Source organism: Dromiciops gliroides, chromosome 2, assembly GCF_019393635.1.
Source record: "Dromiciops gliroides isolate mDroGli1 chromosome 2, mDroGli1.pri, whole genome shotgun sequence".
NCBI classification, from domain to species: Eukaryota; Metazoa; Chordata; class Mammalia; order Microbiotheria; family Microbiotheriidae; genus Dromiciops; species Dromiciops gliroides.
In genome coordinates this window covers 160,255,128-160,261,267 of record NC_057862.1, presented here as the reverse complement: position 1 = coordinate 160,261,267, position 6,140 = coordinate 160,255,128, and the positions used below count along the sequence as shown (strand labels likewise).

The following is a 6,140-nucleotide window of genomic DNA, read 5'->3' as shown; positions in this document are numbered from 1 at the left end:
TAAGTTTTTTACAAACATTATCTTATTTGATCTTCACAACAACCCTGTAAAGGTGGATGCTATTATTATCCCCATTTCACAGTTAAGGAAACTGAGACAAACATAAGTTCAATAACCTGCCCAGGATTTGCCCAAACTTTCATAACACCAACCAAGCATCTGTACCCTTAGGGCAACCAGATGGGCAAATTCCATTGAGAATGCTCCACTAGATTCTTCAAATTTCCAGTATGGATATGGATCCCTGGTTGAATGAACACTAGTCAGGTTCCGGAGGTGAGTAATACACTCCTGTTTGAAAGCTCTGTTCTTGAGATCAGCCAGAGGGGGCAAGGATGGGGCCCAAGGGGCTGAGCTATGTTAAGGAAAGAAAACCAGAGGCTCTTGTTGTCCCTTTCCTTCTCTGTAGCCCCCATTACTCTCTGGCAATGGCGAAGAAAGTTCTCCTTCCTCTCCCAACCCCCCACGCTCCCTTCTCTTCAGTTCTAGTCCCAAAGGTAAATAAATATACATTTTATAACCACCCATGACAGGTTTCTATTATTAAAAAAGGAAATTAAAAGCCTCTTAAGTACAGATAATATGAATTTTGCCAGACAAAATGACAAAAACCAGGAAATTTGAACCTAAGTATAGTATGAGACCCTCAGTTCCTCTGGTGAGATCTTTTCTACCCTTGACTTTCTTTCTTCAGTCGCTTGTTTTTGGGGAAGTAGAGCTTTAGCTTTGCTTTCAAACTTGTGGGAATTTCTCACAAATGCATCAAAACCCTGACTATGGGAAGGAAATTTAGCTTTTTTGGGAGCCGCTTACTTTGTCATGGAGGAATATCCTCAGTGCCTGGGCCTCTTCCCCCACCTCTGGGTTCACTTAAGGTGCAAATGGGGAAATGACTTCTCTGGGTGCTAGATTTGTTCAGTACAATATCTTTTATTTCAGTGTGGTACAGAGGAAAGTAGGGATAGCTAGCTGTCCCAGTGAATAGGGTGCCAGGCCTTAAGTTGGGAAGACTCATCTTCCTGAGTACAAATCTGACCTCAGACATTTACTAGCTGTGTGTGTGTGTGTGTGTGTGTGATCCTGGGCAAGTCACTTAACCCTGTTAGTCCCAGTGAACTGGAGAAGGAAGTGGAAAACTACTCTAGTATCTCTGTTAAGAAAACCTCAGGGGGCAGCTAGGTGGCGAAGGCCTGGATTCAGAACTCCCTGAGTTCAAATCTGACCTCAGACACTTGACACTTAACTAGCTGTGTGACCCTGGGCAAGTCACTTAACCCTCATTGCCCTGCAAAAAAAAATGGGGTCACAAAGAGTCAGACATGACAGAAAAATAACTGAACAGCAAACAAAGGAAAGTGTGCTGGATTTGGAGTCAGAAGATATAAGTTAAAATTCTAGCTTTGTCATTTATTACTAGTGTGGCTTTAGGCAAGTCATTTCATTAAAATTATTATTTTTCTTTTTTTAAATCAAATTTTATTTTTTCCAATTATATGTAAAGATAGTTTTCAACATTCGATTTTTATAAGATTTTGAAGTCCAAATTTTTCTCCCTCCCTTCCCTCCTCCCTCCCTCAGATGACAAGGAATGTGACATAGTGTTAAACATACTTCCACATAAAATTATTTTTTCAATGAACAAATCTTTCTTTTTTCTTTTTTCTCCCTCTATTGTGGAAAAAAGAAGCAAAACAACAACACCCCAAAGCTCTTGTAACAAATATGCATATCTAAGGAAAACAAATACCCTTCTTGGCCATGTCTAAAAAATATTTCAGCTTGATTATATTATATCTCTGTCAGGAAGCGGGTAAGGTAATATGCTTCATCATTCCTCCTCTGGAATCATGGTTAGCTATTGTATTCATTAGAGTTTTTTAATCTTCAAAGTTTGTCATTACAAATGTTGTTATTGCATAAATTGTTGTTCTAGTTTCACTTAGTTCACTCTGCATCAGTTCATACAAATCTTCCCAGGTTTCTCCAAAGCTATTCTTTTTATTGTTTTTCACAACACAATCATATTCTATAATATTCAAATACCAACATTTATCTATCCATTCCTGAGTGAATGCCTTGACCTATTCCTTAGTTTCCAGTTCTTTGCTATAACATAAACAGCAGCTATTAATATTTTTGTATAATATAGATCCTTTTCCTCCTTCTTGGATTTCCTTGGGGAATAGTGATATCACCGGGACAAAAGGTATGCACAGCTTAGTAACTCTTTGGAGTTTAGGTTTCCAAATTGCTTTCCAGAATGGTCAATTCAGTTTCATAGTTCATTAATATGCCTGTTTTCCTGAAGTCCCTCCAGCACTTGGCATTTTCCTTTTTTGTTACATTTGCTAGTCTGATGGGTGTGTGACAGAACCTCATAGTAGCTTAATTTGCATTTCTCTACTTATTAGCAATTTGGGACATTTTCTCATGCAGGCACAAGTCATTTCAATGGACCAGTAAGCATTTATTAAGGGCTTATTATGTGGCAGGCACTGTTCTAAGTATTAGGAATACAAAGAAAAACAAAAGCAGTCCATACCTAAGAAGCATCCTCTCTAAACTCTATTTCTTCATCTGTAAAATGAGGGGACTAGACTAGGTGACTTCTCAGGTCTCTTCCTGCCTAAATCTATCAGTAGCATATTCCCTATGTATTCTTCCTTCAAATGAGTCTGAGAGGTCTCTCTCATGGATTTTCCCTAGAGAGACACAACAATCTTCCTGGTTCTCAGGATGGGAGTAATTAGAATTGAAATCAGTGGAAGCTTGATGGATGGTGATGTATTTGCCCTCCACCAGAACCTGACTGTTTTGGATACTGGACAATGAAAGGTAACTGTGTTTATTTATTGAGCTATTACTGCTTGGCCTTAGTAGAGTCAGCTGCCAGGAAACTATAGAAACCTCTTTTTTATTATTATATCTTTAAGCAGAAATTGCTTTGTAACTGGTCAATATGTGGAAAGAATCTAATAAAAGCGATATTAATTTGATATTTCATATGTTTTCATAGATCTCTCTGGCTATGTAGAAAGTAAAAGCTCTCTCTCATATCAGTGACATCTGTTCTTAATATTCTAAAAACTCTTTCTTCCATACACTTTTTTTTCCAATAGACAACATTTTTGTGGCCATATTTTGTTATTAGAATCTATGAAATGTTGATATTAATCTGAGTGGACTCAGTCTTCAATAAGCACAGATACAGAATGAAATGATCTGAGAGTACATCTTTGGGAGAGAATTCTTGGGAACAGGCAAGATGTTTTGACATCCTTTAAAGGTTGTTTGACTTTGTTTTAAAAGGGGATTATGGAAATCCTTTGTGTTTGGGACTAGAATAAAAAACAAAGACCCCTAAGCATCCTTACTTCTCCCCTTGATGTTCTCTGAGCTGAATATTGCTTTCTGCTATGTTAGGAATGCTTTTTCAGGTTAAAAGGACAGAGTCCAGGATTTAGGTCCAACTTGGACCTAGGGCACTCCTGCGTGATTAGGATTGTCCACTAAATCTGATGAGTAGAAGTATATGAAATCTGTGGATAATCTAAATGTATATAAATACTATGGTTCTCATGTATCAGAAGTGCCTCTTTGCAATAGGCTGAAGGAAATGAAGAGAGAGGGTTTGAACAAATTCTATTAATTAAGCACCTACTATCTGCCAGACTTTGCACTAAACATTTTACAAATATTATCTCATTTGATCCATACAGCTCTGTGAAGTAGGTGCTACCATTATCTTCATTTTACAGATAAGACAGACAGAGGTTAAGTAACTTGCCCAGGATCACATAGCTATTAATTGAGGCTGGATTTGAATTCATTTATTCTTAACTCCCAGGCCCAGCTCTCTATCCACTGTGCCACCTAGCTTCCTACAGGAGAAAACAAGTCTCTTTTCTATCTAGTTGACCATTCCTACATTAACAAATGGACAGAAAAGATATGATCAAAGGTAAACTTTAGGTGTCTTCTGACTAACATCCTTAACTGTTTCTGTGAAAACTTGTTAGGCAAAATAATATTGCAGTAATATTGCAAGGTACATTAATTCCATAGAAACAATATTATAAATGTTGGAAACACTGACATACAGTATTATAATGGTGATGTCCAGCTGTTGGGTAGTATTGAATTAAAACAATGTCAGGGCAACTTTCTGCAGGGTATGTCGATAATACCCAGTATCTTCTGTAGCAACTTGAAGATAAGATAGGTTTTTAACATAATTTAATTCAATTGAAATCAATTCAGAATACTTATTAGCTGTATGACCCTGGGCAAGTCACTTAGCTCTGCTTCAGTTTCCTCATCTATAAAATGAGCTAGAGAAGGAAATGGCAAACCACTCCAGTATCTTTGCCAAGAAAACCCCAAAATGGGGTTACAAAGAGTCAGACATGACTGAAATAATTGAACAACAATGTGATAGACACTGTGCTGGATGTTAGGTGGAGAAAGCCCTATATTTAACATCCATTTTTTTCAGGTAATCTAATATGTTAGATAGAACTTATTCACCTGGATATCCCTGTAATGAGTGGGGAGAGACTAATCAGGCACTGAATGTTTATGAAGCAGGTCAGGGGGCCATCTCCAGTTGTCCTGATGTATATCTTGCTACTGGACCCAGATGGCTCTTGAGGAGAGAGGGAGGCTGGTGACTTTGCATAGCCCTGCCTCACTTAAATCCAGTTCATTGCAAGTCATGACATCTGTCATTTTCCTCTTTGACAACAAAGGACAAACAACAATAGCAACAACAAATCCAGTTTGCCAAAATATCCTCATCCCACCCCTCTGCCTCCCAGAGAGCTATCTCCTATAATAAAAAAGAGAAAACATCAAAAGTCCATCAAAATTGACCAACAATATTGAAAAAGTATGTCATTATGTGCTATGTTCCATACTCTTAGTTTGCCACCCTTGCAAAGATGGAAGGAGGAGGTGACCTTGGATTTTTTTTTATTTTTTATTTTTTTTTAAGTGAGGCAATTTGGGGTTAAGTGACTTGCCTAGAGTCACACAGCTAGTAAGTGTTAAGTATCTGAGGCTGTATTTGAACTCAGGTACTCCGAACTCCAAGGCCGGTGCTCTATCCACTGTGCCACCTAGCTGCCCCGAATTTTTAAGCTTGTTCTAGGTTTTTTAGCACTCATCTATTGGTACTATAATAGAAATCTTTATTTCTCCAATAGCTTCTAGCTCCAACTGGATGTCTCTCTGGCTTCTCAAACTCAACTTGTCCCAAATCTGTTCCTCCTTCTGACTTAATTATTGTTTAGAGACACTGCCATTTACCCAGTGTCCCATGTTTGATATAATGGATGCTATTTTTGATTCTTTCCCCACCTCCCACCTCTCATAGTCAAAAAGTTCCAAGATTTGTCAATTTAATAACCTCCCTTATAAACCAGGAATGCGCTGTAATTAACTGGAAGAGCTGATTGTTAAATTTTCAGTGTAAACATTTATCCCTTCGAAATCATCAATCGCTACAAATCAGGGTTTAATTTATTGTTTTGTTGATTATGTAGACTTAAGAAATGCTAATAATACAGATTAAATTTTAAATGTATATTCATAAATTCTTATCCCCTCCTACTTCCAACCCAGTTGTTAAATATTTCCCAGCACACCCTTCCTTGTATTGCTCTCTAAATACTGCTTGAGCTCAGCAGAAGTGCAGTAGAATAGAAAGCTCAGAGAATGAAATCATCACCAGACTGGAGGATTGGTAACTATGGGATAATAATAACAACAACAACAACAACAACAACAATAATAATAGTACCTGGCATCTAAATGTCATTTTAAGGTTTGCAAAGTGCTTTATATCACTTATCTCATTTGAACCTCACAACACCTCTGTTTGCAATCATTTTTCTTCTCTATTCCTGTGGCCACTGTTCCAATTTAGACCCTTATGAGCACCTGTATGGACTATTGCAACAACCTCCAAATAGATCACAGAAGCATCAATTTGGAGGCCATCTAGTCCAACTCCCTTATTTTACAGATGAATAAACTGAGACCAAGAGAGTGTAAATGACTTGTCCAAAGTCATACAGGTAATAAGTAGAAGAAGCAGGATTGGAAGCCCAGTATTGTACCTCTATATTTAGCACTATTTC

At 37.7% G+C, this 6,140-nt stretch overlaps 1 pseudogene; it reads left to right on the top strand.

Annotated features, from left to right (window-relative positions):
- The first annotated feature begins 252 nt into the window (after positions 1-252).
- The window catches only part of LOC122738432, a 78,557-nt pseudogene continuing 72,669 nt past the window's right edge, over positions 253-6,140 (top strand).